At 37.5% G+C, this 15,883-nt stretch overlaps 1 long non-coding RNA gene across 1 annotated transcript in view; it reads left to right on the top strand.

The window, feature by feature from the left end:
* LOC108709789 overlaps positions 1-14,225 on the top strand; it is a 90,300-nt gene extending 76,075 nt beyond the window's left edge. The window contains exon 4 of the long non-coding RNA XR_005965894.1: positions 13,494-14,225. This is a non-coding gene — a long non-coding RNA (uncharacterized LOC108709789). The remainder of the gene's footprint in view (positions 1-13,493) is intronic.
* Positions 14,226-15,883: the final 1,658 nt, after the last annotated feature.

Here is a 15,883-nt window from a genome sequence, read left to right as displayed (position 1 = left end):
CCAAAAGAAAAACAGTGAAAACCCCAGGAAAATGTATTATGAATTTTATATAGTGGACCACTGAAAAACCTTTTAAAATGCAGGAAAACTAAAAATCAGGGTATGTAAAATTGAGGTTTCACTGTAATGATACTTACTTAGTAGCAGGGGCAGAATGCCTACATTTATGCAAAATCCACTCATTCAGCTGAGATAATAGAGAGAAGGTTTCCCATGCAGTGTCTAGGAATCTAAGCAATATGCTGCCTGTAGTATATGGACTGGAACCCTCACACAGAAAGATGAAAAACTTTCAGTTAATCTTGAAGTTAAGAACTGCAATTTATTATAGCCTGGTAACTGTTACTGAAAATTGCCATTGAGCCTTTTAAACAGTGTCAGATTGGGCCTTTAGGTAGAACCAGAAACCAACATTAGTCTTATAACAAAGAGCTCTAGGCAGTTCTACGTTTAATAAATGTCATGTAGACCAATGGTGGAAATAAGAAGGAGTTGACATTTGGAAAGAGAAATATTTGTCTGGGATCCACTGGGGTCTCTGGCAGACCAGCCAGACCCTGCTCTTAGATGCAAACAAAACTTTTTTTTCCTGCATTTGTGATACGCATGGGAGAGCAAGGATTTGTACAGGTGATAGTGCTCAGCCCTGTGCTGCTCACCACTGGTCAGACCCTGACTAAGATTCTGATCTGCCTGTATGGGAATTTTTAGCTAGTCTGTGTTGGTGTGCTCCCACCTTTAGGCAGGTATTTGTATTATCAAACGTGTTCTTACTTTGAACACACAGTTATAGTTTTCCTGCTTGAAACTGTGAATGTGTACAACTGAAGGATGGGAAGCAAGCGCAGCTAAGGTATAATGAATCATTATAGTATTTTCCCTTTAGGGTATCATAGACTAATGGTATTGTGCTTTTCTTTCATTCCATTAGTCAAGCACTTGCCTAAATGTCATTGTGCATGGCATTATTACAAATGATGGATTTTAGTATGAATGGATTGCAGCTTTAGTGTTGTAGGAATGCTCAGTCCCCGGTCTAGAGGTAAAATCTATCTGTAGATATTACCCAGATTTGTCTTTCCTTCTCCGTCACAGAGTGTACTTGGATGCATATGTGTTTTCCATTCATTGTAAGGAGGGAGTGTGCAATGGGAGATTTGCTGCAGGAAGGCCTTTCTATATAGAAATAAAGTCATTGTTATGTCTAGTTGGAAGAAAAATGACAACCCAAGAAAACAACATAATGACTCACAAGAGTTTTTCCCTTTGTACTGAATCGGCAGAGGGAACTTGGCTGCAGGATATGTATTGCCAGGGAATAGCTGTCATAATCTTGTCTGAAAGTGTAATCTAGGCTTGGGTGCAGAAAAGCTAAATGTTTATATCGTACAGGATTCTAAAACAAATGGATTTAATGTGTGTGTTGTGAAGGGTAATACCATGAATAGACTATTTATATTGCATTATAATTTTAACTAAGAAATAAGACCTGCTTCTTCATATTTGTTATTTGATTTGAAAACATGCTAAATAATCCACAGTTATGGACAAGAGTACCCCCAGTAAGGGAGGCCTCAAGTTTGAGATTGGGGACTCTCAACTTGCAGGCCCTCAGGTATTATTGAACCACAACTCCCAGCATTTCTCTGAAGTCTTTAGCTGTTAGTGGGAATTGGGTTTCTGTGTTATTGTCCCAGTATAGTAACACCTAGTAGCTATTTAGCAATTACCTTTGTTCATCTGCTGCAAACAGAATAGTGAATGTAAATCTGTAATTGGTGCCATGGGTTATTGCAAACTTTCCTAAGTCACATTGGCTTAGTATTAGTGAATGAGCTGCATTGGTGACTGGCTGTTATTCCCGTAGTGCACTAGTTATCCATAGTTTATCTGGCTGGAAATATGTCCAAGGTAACAATTTTGCCAGTTACTGTATATCCATCGGAAATCTTGGTGCCTTATTATAACTAAAAAATGGGGCCACTCCATGACCAGGACATCAGGCTATATTTACTGAGCCCTGGTTTTGCGTTGCCTGTTAGAGGTAGGATTTCCTAAGTGGCTGCTGCTAAAAATCTTTCTTTCAGATGTCTTAACCCTAAAGTTTGCCAGGTCTCTTGCATCAGTCTCAATTGTGCCACCTTGATAGGCCAGCTTATATATAATGCAGCAAACACAATAACCTTGCAATGCAAAGTGTCTTCTACCTTATAAAAGTTTTTTGTATGTGCTGTATTAGTAGAAAGCCCATTTAGTGTATGTGCCCATCAAAATTCCATTTTATGTACACTTGTCATTGAGATCTAGAGTTCAGGAGTTCAATGACATTAATTCCTAGATCTGGCAAAGGAGCAGTCATTACCTAGTCATTTCTGACAGTAAGGGAAATGTACATTGGAGTTTATGCTACTCATCCTTTTGTCCAAAGTGCACCCCATTAAACGAAGTGAGTTAAAGGCACCACAGGGCAGCACTAAACTCACCATAGATCACCATAGCTTTCTTTTCAATAGTTTTTTATTGATTTTCCAAGAAAAGAAAAAGGTTATACAATCAAGCAGTGTCGTCAGGTATTTTCAAACAGAGGAAAACAGAGAAGAGAGAAAGATAATGAAACGAGCTCATCCTCCCCCCCTCCAGACACTCTGTCAGAAGTGGGAAAGAGACGAGCTACAACAATGATAGTACTAACTTTAGATGACATGGTACAGTTGACGTATGCTTAACTGTATATGTGAAGCAGAGATGTTGGCGACTTCAGCGGGGTCCCTTGACTATGTAGAATATCTTGATGAGATGGATTCATTTTCGTTGAGATCACCATAGCTTTGAAGATAAAGTGGCACATAGTCTTGATCTATTGCCATAGGCGAAGAATATTAGGCTTAGCCTCCCAAAAGAGAAATCAGCTGCTTTATATTAGTTCATCATTTTATATGTTCTGCGGTAGAAAACCTATCTTGTAAGTCTCTCCAAACAAAAATTAATCAGATATATTTAATATGTTAGCAACACTATCCACCCTGTTTTAGATATGAAGTCGCATTTGAGGAAACCCTTAAACCTGATGAGGAATTTTAGCTAGGGGATTTGTGTCCAAATTACATTAATTTTACTTATTTTGTTGTACATGATTCTAATTTCTAGTACTAAGTACCATTAGAATTTAAATAAAAGATAAATATTCTTTTCAGTTTTGTGTAAAAAATACTTATATCTTATAAAATATATTGACATATTGATCAGAACTGAACAGAGCCATGCATTAAGTATTACTTTCCCTCTATTTGCATTTTACAAGAAGTATATGCCTGTAATGGTATACCTCTTCTCCTAAGAATTGTTCACCAATAGCAGATGGGAATAAAACATCATCTGCAACTACAAATTTATTGTTCTGGATTATTTTTGACAAATGTATTGTTATTATACCATAAATCTCGTATATTTCCTATATTTTGGAAATCGTGAGCGATTCCTGGGAGTGTTTTTTGTCCAAGAAGCCAATTATTTCAACATTTTAGATTCTGTTTTTCAAAAGAGCTTGTCCATCATGTCCAGATGCATGCCTGATTGTTTGAACCCTTAAAGGAATAGTTCAGTGTGAAAATAAAAACTGGGTAAATAGATAGGCTGTGCAAAATAAAAAATGTTTCTAATATAGTTAGTTAGCCAAAAATGGAATGTATAAAGGCTGGACTAACTCTGAGTTAGTCAGCGACTTGAAGGGGGGCCACATGGTACATTTCTGTTCAGTGAGTTTACAATTGATTCTCAGCATTCAGCTCAGATTCAAAAGCAACAGTTATGACCCATGTGCCCCCCCCTCAAGTCTGTGATTGGTTACTGCCTGGTAACCAGGGTAACCAGTCAGTGTAAACCAAGAGAGCTGAAAAGCAGGAAGTAGTGTTCTGACTGACATAATATACATCAAATCACTCCAGCCTTTATACATTACATTTTTGGCTAACTAACTATATTAGAAACATTTTTTATTTTGCACAGCCTATCTATTTACTCAGTTTTTATTTTTACACTGAACAATTCCTTTAAGGTTTGGGCACACTAGGAGGCCTATTTATCAAAATTAGAGTTTATGAAGTTTAGAGTTTTTTCTACTTCGAATAAACTCACGATTTAAAAAAAAAACTTGTTTGGTTTTTATGAATCAAGCTAAAGTTGTTGTACCATGTTAGCAAGTCACAGCGCAAAAAAATAACAAAAAAGTGGTATATAGGTGATACATTTATTGGCTAACTAAGATAATTATAGCAAGCTTTCAGAACATTTTAGTTCCTTTTTCAAGTAAATAAATGTATCACCTGTATACTACCTTTTTGCTATTTTTATGAAAAAAATTAGAATGTAATATAATACAATACAATAGTGAGAGTTTATAGGCTTTCATGAAAATTTTAAAAAATGGCTTGAATTTTGCCTAGGACAACTCCTATTGACTTCTATATGGACTTGCCGGTCGTTTTTTTTAAATTCGAGTTACCAAGTCTTTGCTTAATAAAAACCAGACATTCGAGTCTTGAAAATATAATTTGAATTTGTGAGTTTTTGTTCAAAAAATGTTGATTCGTGGCAAAAATTCAAAGTTGAACCTTAAAAAATGACCCCCTAGGCGTATGACCCACCGGCCTTTGTAGGCGCACAGAGAGAAGTGGATCCGCTCCTACTCTTCTGTTTGTGGCTGTACTGAACGAAACAGCATTAGGCTTAATGCTTTTACACGGAGCAAGGATCAGCCCAAAAAACATGCATTAGGGGTGGATCCCCTTCTTTCAGCCTGCCTACAAAAAAAAAGTGGAGAAAAACAGGCCATACACCCAGTGTGCCCTCACTTTAATGCTAAAAAGGGCAGAAGATGCTCTACAATACCAGAGCTAAACTGGTTTCCCACCTACTTGTTACATAGAGGGCATCATTTTATTCTTAGCATGAGCCTCACATTTAAACCAGACACAACAATGATGAGCATAACCATATATCAAAATCCTAGTTTCACCTTGTCATAAAATGTGATGCAAAGTGTCACTGAGATGCAAAATGACAAATGTGTACAAGCCTTTCTTTTCCCTTCTGTAAATGTTTTCTCCATGTAGTTCTTCCATAAAGTCTAGCTGAACAGATTCATACAATTGGAAACTGCTCATTTATCTGCTGTATACTTCAGCAAGATCACTATTCATTGACCTAATCCACATCTTATCACACCCTTTCCTGTGTGTGAGCTCCCACTGGAGAAGGAGAATCTGCACTGAATACAGGCAGCACTGAAATTGTAACTTGTGTGTCATTTGGACGCATTAGTTATGGAGAACTAGTGGGCGCAGGCTGCATGTATCTTTTATTGTATTACCAGCAGACCCTAGATGGGCAAAATGGGGCTGATCTGATTGTGGGCCCAATGGTTGGATCACAACGCAGAGAATATAGGCGGTCAGACCGGGGACTGCATTAATGAACCAATGGTATTTTTAAACCAATGTTCAGCTAGATATCAATCCGGGAAGCCTGTCGGAGGGCCCCATACACTGCCCAATAAACTGCTGACTTAGATTGTCGGCAGCTTATAACGGCCCATGTAGGGCCACCTTAAGCCTGCTAGGGGAACCACAGCCAGAGAGGTCTGTGAGGACCTGTAACTCACACCCTCTCAAGGGATACAAACCTTTATCCCAGCCACACTGAAGCCTGCAATCCCCTTTAGGACCCCACCCCCGCTTTTACATCAGGCTTGGTGATTGTGGGAGACCACAGGCAATGGGGGGGGGGGGTGAATCCAGTGGTCTAAATTTATGCCACTTCCTGCATCTATTTTCTTCCAGCCTGTATCATAACTAACAAAAATATTCACATCACTGTTTAATTGTGTATACAAAATTAAATTAGATGATTGAAACTAATTTGCCCTGCCATTGCCTCTCAGCCTTCGCTTATCTCCCCAGGCTGCAGGTTTGCAATACATTAATCAGTCTGTAAACCATTGATCATACAAAATGTTCTGCTATATTCAATTTTAATACTATTGACAAAACATTGCACATTCTTCCAATGCTTATTCTTGGGCAATAATATCCCTTTTTTATCCCTTTGGTTCAGCCCAGTGCCAAAAAATACATTTATGTCAGCATCGTTGATTCTAAGCCAGCAGTTCCTTTTATAGAATAAAGAGACACAGAAAAGTAAAGATAAACAGTTTTTAATTAGTTTATAAACATATTTTAATAAACACCATAAGTAAAATGCATTGGGTTTGGGGAGCTTCACTCATCCCAGGCTAAAGCTCACCAAGCTGTCCTTCTTCGTGTAAGCAAATATTGCAGTTTTATTTATGATCGATATTTCTCTCTTAGACATTTTTAAGCCTGTGACATAAATCTTATCAGTGACAGACTTTGGATAGTGCAATGCATTGTAGTGTTTTATACATAGATCATTTTAGTGGGTTGTAACTGAGTATTCAAATAGCATTAACAGGGCACTTATGACAGTACCTTTTTAGGATTCTTTCCCAATCCTATTAATAACATGGAACACTTTAATTAAAGAGCACATGTGATGAGACACTACTATAAACAGCATATCTTCATAGGGAAACAATTAGTAAATCTATGTTTCTGCCCTTTCCAGCCCAACTGATTCTTCTAGATGTGGTTTTGGAAACTTTTATGCAAACCATACAGAGGCATTTTTGGAACCACAAAACGAGAACAGCAGATATGCCACCATGTTTTTTTATGAGTACACGTGTCTCTCCTCATGTATATACAAATATGTTGATTGAACAACCCCATAAACATTGCTTTGAGGACAAGACACATGACTGGAAGACAACAAGAAAATTACTAGTTGTTTCCATGCAGCAATATCTGTTCATTTAGTCTAATCATACATTATTGAAAATGAGCAGCAGTCAACAGATGATAGCAACTGACAGGCATGCTAATCTTTCTCTTGCTCTTAATTCGGTAGTGCCTTGCATTAGCCTTTACATATTATCCAAAAATATAGATAGCACTCTGCCTGTGCAGAGAAATTTAATTAGATTTAATTTAATCAAATTACAATACCAGCTCTGGACTTTAATAATACCTTAGGCTTTGTGTAAAATTCATGGGAAGTTGGGCATCTAAATTTCCACCGAGGGTTTAATTATGATAGGTACCTTTATTAATTATTAATATTCTATCTCAAAAAGGCAGAGAATTATATTACTGTATCATTTAAAATTAAAAGCATGTTAAATGAAGTATCTGTAAAATGCAATAGCATAAGATCATTTTTCACACACAAATATAGTCTGAACCTGTCCAGCCCCTATAAAATCAATTATTCCCTAAAAGCTTATGTTTTATTCAGGTATTTCTCCTTGAATATTTATTAGTGACTATATGTTTTATGTATATTGATATATGTTTAGAGAGTCTGTATTCCATATCACAATAGAAAGGGCTAAAGCAGAGTTGTTCTTACATCAGGTATGAAGGTAGGACCAATCACAGGCCAATTGTGTTTGCTTTTGGCTTATGTTAGCGGCCACATATTTTAGTCATGTGTTTTGAGGATTAAAAGAACTGTTGCTTAAGGAGCAGCTTTCTGAATCACTCTAAAACCAGGTTTGTGGGATTATTGACTGATCAACTATAGTTTAATAATGTAATATTTATTATATTATCTGGAATGAACATGCAGGGACTCACATATATGAAAACATGATCAGTCAGTTAGACAGCCACATAGCTGTGAGCTACTTAAGGAGTCAGCTGTTTAATTTGGGGTCCCAACAGTAAGTAAATCGTTTTTGCTGGTCTCAGCCTGTCAGTGCAGCACTGGGAGGCAGCAGGCAGTTGCTGGAGTCTTTTCTATTGACATGGTTGTTTTGGGTAACTCAGCACCAGCCAGACCCTTACTTCCCTACAAGTTTCACTTGCAGCACTGCTAACCCCTGCACCCTGGACATCACAAAAACTCACCATCAAAGCAGCAACACCTCTCTGTTGGCACTATTTTGAGCTCCTATGGCACTATGACAGCATGCCAATGCACCTTTCACCTCTGCTATTGGCTTGCTCAATATGCAGAGGTGATAGGTATGCATTATCGTTGTATCTCTTTTAATGTAAAAGCCTTTACAATTTACACACATTTTAGAATTTGACAGATTTCTGCAGTATTAGTAAAAATGTTGTGTATTTTATGTATTGTTAACACACTTAATATTTGGACAAAGCTCTTTCATAAGTGTATGACATTGTTGAAACATTTATGGGCAGATTTATTAAGGGTCAAAGGAAAAATTCGAATTGCGAATTATCCAAACTCGATTTGAGTTTTAATTCGAATTCAAATTTCGAGATGTATCAAATTCTGGCCCTTTAAGAACTCAAATTTGACTATTCGCCACCTAAAACCTGCCAAATTGCTGTATAGGTCAAAGGGATCATTTTGGTAATGTTTGCAGCCTTCCTTTTCGGAGAAAAAAATTTGAATCAAGTTTTTTTTAATTCGATTCAAGTTTTGCTAATTCGAATCGGGGTTGATTCTAGTTTTTTGGGTCGATTAAATTAGTCCGAGCTGAGAAAACTTGATTTTATTAATACATTTCGATTTAGTCGAATTTTGAGTTTATGGGAGTTTTGAATAACTCACATGAATTCGAAATTCGACCCTTAATAAATCTGCCCCTTAATGTGTTTCCAGCACATGAGAAAATATAGCAGTTTTGCTAATGCTAGATAAAGCTTTTTTTATTTTTCAATGAGATCGTGTTTTTTAGTCTAGTACCAATTACTCAGCTAGGTGGCATAAACGTTTGGACTGTGAGTTATATTTGCATTGTCTGTCAACTGCCATGGTAACTTAATATCCTTATATTTTAGAATCGGGGGTACATAGAAACCTTACTTAACCTTCACTTAACATTAAAAAACAAATGATGTTTAAGAAAAGACAAGAAGTAAATGTGATATAGTATATTGCAGATTGCTGTTATAGTTTGTGAATGCTGTGAAACTGTGTTTGAATACAAATGCCAGGCTGGTTTTTGGTTTTAGGGCAAAGAACCTTGGCAGGGATCAAAGCACGACTCCTGTATCAAACCGAGATTGTATGATGCTGGCAATGGAAGCTAATGACAGGAACAGGAGGAACTGTGCTTTGATGAAGCCTGCCTTTTATTTATCTCTGCTGTATGTGGCTTAGACAACAAAATATTATCGTGGGTTTTGTTTTTTTTGGTTCTGTTGAATTTATATACCGTTTGATAGCAGAAGCTTTAAAACTGTTGTGAACGTCATGGAAGTAATTTTCCAAGGCAGATGCTTTCTTTTGTTTTATACTGCACACACGATGGCTTGATATTGTACCAATCAATTTTCCTCTGTTTCCCCAGCAGATGAACATTGGCCATCATTCTGTAGGTGTAATAAATGAATATGAAGATGGATATGAAAGTTATTTATAATATATTTAATTGATTTTGCAAATCCAGGAGGATAGTGAATATGCGTTTGGTTAAGCTAGGGTTCCCCAACTTTTTTTACCCGTGAGCAACATTCAGATGTTAAAGTGTTGTTGAGCAACCCAAGCGTGAAAAAAAGTTCCTGGGGGGTGCCAAATAATGGCTATTTAGTAGCCCCTATGTGGACTGGCAGCCTACAGGAGGCTCTGTTTGACAGTACATCTTGCTTTTATGCAACTAAAACTTGCCTTCAAACCAGGAACTCAAAAATAAGCACCTGCTTTAGGATCAGTGGAAGCAACATTCAAGGGGTTGATAAGCCACTGGTTGGGGAGCACTGGGTTAAAGAGATACTGACACCAGAAATTAAAATCTTTTTTACATCTATCATAATATTGCCTTTGAAAGCTACTTATAACTTTGTCATAAAGTATTTGCAGGATGCTTTTACATTACCTGTCTGATGCCCCATGTTACTGTATGAGGGAGTTGCCATATTTGTGCAGCATTAGAAAGGCTGAGATGGGACAGTCAGGTTGGCAAAACAGTCAGGTTTAGGAACTTCAGCTTACAATTACTTGATGTGACCCCCCCCCACGTAAGTTTAGGACTGCTTGCTTGACTATGGACAACTGTGTATAACAACATCTATATGATATAATTAGGCCCATGAATGTTTAGTATGTCAGACAGTTGGGCCACTGTATAGGGAAGATTTGACAGCACTTCATTATAGATGATCTATATTTGGGGAGGTTAATCTCTATTGATCTTTTGTTGCTGTCCAGCTAGGTTTATTAAAGTACGATTAGTTTGGAATTCTTTTTGGAGGCTTTTCTTTTTTCAAGTGAAAATTAGAAGCATTAGCAAAAGTAAACTTGAGTCACAGCAGTTAGAAGCAGCTAAAGGAACATTATAAATACTGTTTGTGAGGCTGGCAGGAGATGCTCCTGAAGTACAACTCCCAGCATGGTTATTGTTGCTGTTGAATAGCAGCCAAAGGGCTAGTTGGGTGTCCCAGATGCAAAGTCTAAATATAGCAGTATCATTTTAATCACATGTAATTTGCTTTCTGTAGGTCTCTTCTTCAGTCATCAAGCTTTTACACAAAATGTATCATAATAAGAGCAAGAATCAGCCAATACTAAATTCCATTTTAGCGCAAGGTAGGATTAAGTCCCTTAACCTTTCCAGGGGCCATTTTTATTGTTCGCTATTTCACATTGTATTTGCTGTGTAAATCTTGTTCTATTTGCCATTGTTTGGCTGAGATTTTTTTTTTTCTTGTGAAAGGGGTCAGTCTAATGAAAGCAATAAAAAAGTCAGCGGCAAGATGTCTTCCCAATATTCCATCTGGTAAGGGTTCTTCCAATCTTTTCTCTGACATCTGCTTTGTGCCAGGAATTCAGTCCCTCTTGTGAGTAATTAGACTGTATCGTGTCTGGCTGAATGCCTCCCCCCTCCTATTGGTTGTATTATAAAATCTATTATGAAAAGAATCCATGGCTGACAAAAGGATGTTCCTATGCTAGACTAACTAAGTTTATTTCAGAAGAACAAGAGTAGATAAAGAAGTGGTACCTGCTTGTTATCCTGACTCTAAATCACACATTTCTAGCTCAGCAGAGCTCAAGGGCGCCATCTTCGGTTGGCCAGATGTCAAGGGCGCCATCTTCGGTCGGCCAGAGGACGATCGGGCAGTGGTAACAATCCAGCCAGATCGTGGACCGCATCTTTTCAGTGATGCGGTCCAGCGATGCTACCATCCATAGGTGCCCACGATCAGATCAGCCTGATATCGCCCACCTCAATGTTTGGCAACATCGCCAAACGAGCGGATCTCTCTGTGTATGGCCCGTCACTCTAGCAACCAGATTTAACTTGAATTAATTGGAAATTGTAAATCTAAAAAAAAGAACAAAAACAAAGCAAACACAAATGCAAGTTGTCAAATACTGTACGTCATTATAAAATTAATTATAAGGTGGACATCCTCTTTAATATTGACAATTATCAAATGAACTATGAAACAGGATTCCTAAGGCTGAGATGCTTGCTATTTGCACAGCTGAAATGATGCTTGTCTTCTGTGCATCTGGATCAGACTAAGAACAAAAGACATCAGTTAATAGTGTTGCTCCAGCAGAAATCTGCACTGAAATCAGTTTTTCAAAAAGCTGATTTTTTAATGTTTCATTTTGAAATCTGACATGGGGCTAGACAAATTGTCTGTTTTCTAGGTACCCCCAGTAATGTGACTTGCACTCTGATAAACTTCAGATGGTATTTCTGGCGAATTTTCGCTAGCGATGGCCACTTCCCCCTTTAGTAAATCTGCCCCATTGTTGGAAAAGGTGTGCTTTAAATAAATGTAAGCGTTTTTGAGCCATTTTAGAATACTAAACATCCCACTAAGGTATTATGATTACCATTTAAAGTTTGACATTGGGGACCATGGGAACACGAGTACATTTCTGTTAACAGCAGCAATTCCTCTTTTTTAGAGGCAACATTTAGCCGTCTACCCTATTCCTGAGCCTTTACGTACTGGAACAGATTCAGCTTACAGCGTGTTCAGAAAAGTGGATGTAATCATTGCCTTTGGCTACTTTGCTTTTTATTGATGTCATTTCAGCTGAGTGAATGTTAGCGACAATTCATGGACTGATAAGTCCCATGTTTTCCTTCCTTTGCTGTATAGAAACACAAACAGCAGCCAACGTGAAATACTTAAAGTTTTGCGTTTCAAAACAATCTTCCCTTTATTGCACTGCAAGTAAAAGAAAAATGGGTCACATTAGAGCAGCAGTACCCTCCAGTCAGCCATCCTTAGATAAAACACGTTCGCTTTGGGCATCACTGCTATGGTAACCAAACCCCAGTGCTTCACAATAGCCAGAAAGGAAGATCTGAATAACTGATGGTGTGTAGTGCCGGCTGCTCTGCCATTGGATAGCCTTGCATTACTAATTGGACAAAAAAAATTATTTTATATTTGGCATCAAACTGTGTTGAACTGTGGGGATCACATTCATCCAAACACAGTAATGGAATATTATTTATGGAATGAATAAAACTTACATTATTAGCTCGTTCTTTTTAAATTCGATTTCCTATTAGATATTTAATGGAAAAGGACAAGCTTATGGGTGTGAACCACCCCATAATGTAAAGCAGTGCTATCATTTGATTACATTCTGTGTCGGCTTAAAAATAAACTGGAATTTAGAGAATGGGAATGAGCAGCTGCAATGTACGTGTGCAGAAGCACAGTCACCTTGCATGCCTACTACATCTCTATTCTCTGCAAATCTGGCAAGATCATGTAGAAGTCCTTTTCCAATTGTAAAATCTTTCTGTATTTTCAGATTTTTTGCAGATTTGCATTGGTTTTGACTTTCATGAACAGTAGCGCAATCGTTTTTCAGACACAATTATAAAATATAATTTCAGCATGAATTATTTTATTAACACAAATCAAAGGCAGACTAGTGCAAGTTTGTACTATGCAACAAATGTATCCTTGTTAGCATCCCTGTACTGAGCCTATTAGTACTACCTGTTTTTTTTTTATACTTTTATTTATTTCTCACATTTTTCAAGTGATGTGATATTGAGGAGAAACAAGTAAAATGCTCTTGCCTGCAATCTTAAGATTCATTAGCAAATGGGTGGAACAGTGGTGAGAGAATGGAAAATATGATTAGGGCTTTCCATCTCTATCTCATAAAAAGTCTTCCCTCTATGTGGGACGACAGCATCCACTCTTAATATATGTTGTTCTTAATGACTAGGAGTGGGACACTACTGACTTATAACCCTTTTATATTTTTTGTCACAAATTTACAGTTTGTTGTTGTTGCCCACCTTAACACCCCAAACAAAGTGGAAGATGCAATGGTAGATGGCGCACATTTTATGCATTTTATAAATGACCCCTAGAGCAGTTGTAAGCTTGTATTGGAAATGCTGTATTGCTTGTTTTGTATTTAAAATATGAATATTTATATTATTTTTTTAGCAGAAGAGTGGAACTGAAGAACACTGTCATATTCTACATCGCTGTGTTTCTCCGGAGCAATTGTGGAAGGAGCAGAAGGTATTTCATTTGATTCTTCTTACTTGTAAGCCTGGGACACAGCAACAAGACAAAGGGAAATTATTCTGATACAATGTGCATTATATCTAATTACATTAATTATGCTAATTTCCGGGAGCTTTAAGTAATAAGGATAAAAGCTAAGAATGATCTATAAAACAATAAAGCAGGACACATTTTCATCCTAGGTTGGGTTAAACATAAGTATTTTCATTTTCCTTAAGTAACTGTTGCTGTCACTAGCTCTCCAAGTAGTTTTTAGACACTAAATGCTTGACAAAGCTTGAAGCATTCAACATGCCAAAAGCTTCCTTTTCAGCAAGACTCAGATGCAATCTCCTATGGTTCATTTATTCACATGGCACCAACCAATACTTATTCATGTATTTTCAGTCATTTGCATTTGTGTTATTTGTGTACAGCATATTCTAATTAATACTGGGGCTGTGAAAATATTTGTGACTTCATTTATATGCATTTAAAAATGCAGGTGTATATGCTCTGTGTGTACCTCTTCTAAGGTTTTCTGTATGTATTTATATAGCATCACAAATGTATTCTGTGCTTTACTAGCCATAACCACAAACAGTAGTATAGTTATACATTAGCAGTGAAAATAAAAATGTGTTTGCTAGTTTTAGTACACAGATGGCAGGAGGCCCCTTCACTGAAGAGCTTACAATGTATATGGATAAAGAGTAGCTCCTCTTCTTCTGTATCTGTAGTTCTCCTTTAAAACAAAGGTATAATTTATCATAGCCTGGGCACATTCCCTCTGAATTCTAGTGGGACATTTACCTTAAGGGTGGTGGCAGACGGGGAGATTAATTTCCCAGTGAGAACTCTCTTCTACTGCGGGCAACTCCCCGCACTGCCTTCCCGCCAGCAAGAATAACACTCAAAGTTGCAACAATTCATATTCTTGCCGGCAGGAAGGCAGTGCGGGGAGATTAGTCACCTGCAGTAGAGGAGATTTGTCGATGGATGACTAATCTCCCTTTCTGCCACCACCCTAAGGGCAGAGACACACATGGAGATTCGGGAAGATTCAGTCACCCGGGGACAAATCGCCTCTTCTTTGGATGACTAATCTCCCCGAACTGCCTTTCCACTGGCTAGAATCTAAATCGCCGGTGGTATGGCACTTGGAGAGCTTTGTTTTCTGAAGTCACCTGAAGTTGCCTCACAAGGAAGTTTTGGGAGACCTTGGAAAACACATCACTCATCCCGACGGCGATTTAGATTCTATCCAGCGGGCAGGCATTGTGGGAAGATTAGTCGCCCCGAAGAAGAGGCGATCTCCCCGAATCTTTATGTGTATCTCTGCCCTAAGTGTGCAAAGTTCTGCACAATTTTCTATAAGAAGGGCTAGTTTGCCTTTGTTCTGTACCGGTGCTGAAGTGCATATTGGATGCAGTAGTAAAGTATCATTAATTCTCCAGTTAAAATTTGATCTTTATAGAGTTGCTGAATAGATATTTTTTTCTCCCTCTTACATGAGATCATCCTTCTCTCTCTCTCTCTCAGTGAATCACAATGACACAAGACAGCTTGTTAGATGCTGTTGAGGATTTAGTATAGCAATCATTCTGCTTAGAAAGGAAAGAAGCATTCTCTAATCATTACTTAACGCAGGTTTCAGAAGAACAACAGTACTCAGGCTGCCTATCTCTTCTTGTTACTTTGATTATCAATATTTATTGACAGATGAGAGAGACATAGAGTATCATGGACTTTATCCTTTGTTTGTCGTTTTTATAAGAGAGAAAAATAATTATGTGGTTTATTTGTATTTCTGTTATTTAGGGGCAGATTTATCAAGGGTCGAAGTGGATTAGAGTGAATTTTCTAAGTTCGAAAAGTTTGAATTTCAAAGTAAATTTTTGGGTACTTCGACCATCAATTAGACTACTACGACTTCGAGTCGAAGTAAAATCGTACGAATATTCAACCATTCGATAATCGAAGTACTGTCTCTTTAAAAAAACGTCGACTTCAATACTTCGCCAAATTAAACCTGCTGAAGTGCTATGTTAGCCTATGGGGACCTTCTAATTTTGTAGTTGAAGTAAAATCGTTCGATCGATCGCTGAAATCTTCCAAATCTTTCTGACCGTTTGATTTGATAGATTTAATCGATCAAACGATTTTACTTCAACCGAAAAACGGTCAAATTGGGTAAAAAAAACTTCCACTTCGATATTCAAAGTTGAAGAGCCTTGGTTCTGTATTATCAGGCGTAAATAAATGTAAAATACTGGAACATTTTTGCACAAATAAGAAATTTTTATTTTGTGGCATAATATTCTTAA

Source organism: Xenopus laevis, chromosome 2S (assembly GCF_017654675.1).
Source record: "Xenopus laevis strain J_2021 chromosome 2S, Xenopus_laevis_v10.1, whole genome shotgun sequence".
Lineage (NCBI taxonomy): Eukaryota > Metazoa > Chordata > Amphibia > Anura > Pipidae > Xenopus > Xenopus laevis.
The sequence above is the reverse complement of the archived record's forward strand: the minus strand, read 5'-3'. Positions and strand labels throughout refer to the sequence as shown.